The sequence below is a fragment of the Amphimedon queenslandica genome, unplaced genomic scaffold (genome assembly GCF_000090795.2).
Source record: "Amphimedon queenslandica unplaced genomic scaffold, v1.1 AMPQUscaffold_11679, whole genome shotgun sequence".
Classification (NCBI taxonomy): Eukaryota; Metazoa; Porifera; class Demospongiae; order Haplosclerida; family Niphatidae; genus Amphimedon; species Amphimedon queenslandica.
The window spans coordinates 9557-9759 of NW_003548079.1; positions in this window are offsets into that span (position 1 = coordinate 9557).

Genomic DNA, 203 nt, shown 5'->3' on the forward strand with positions numbered 1-203 from the left:
TCATCACACTCTTTTATTTCTCCTGTAAGCTCTTTGGTGGTTGTTTTGGCTTTTTAAGCAGTTTTTCATAGGCCTATTCTCACCCTTTGGCAATTCCCGTTTTGGTAAATTTTGCTTCCAGGAGCCAGGGCGCTTGCCCCTCCATTGCAATGAAGACAGAAGTGTATTCATCTGAATCCTACGATCAATGTCTATCATCAGAG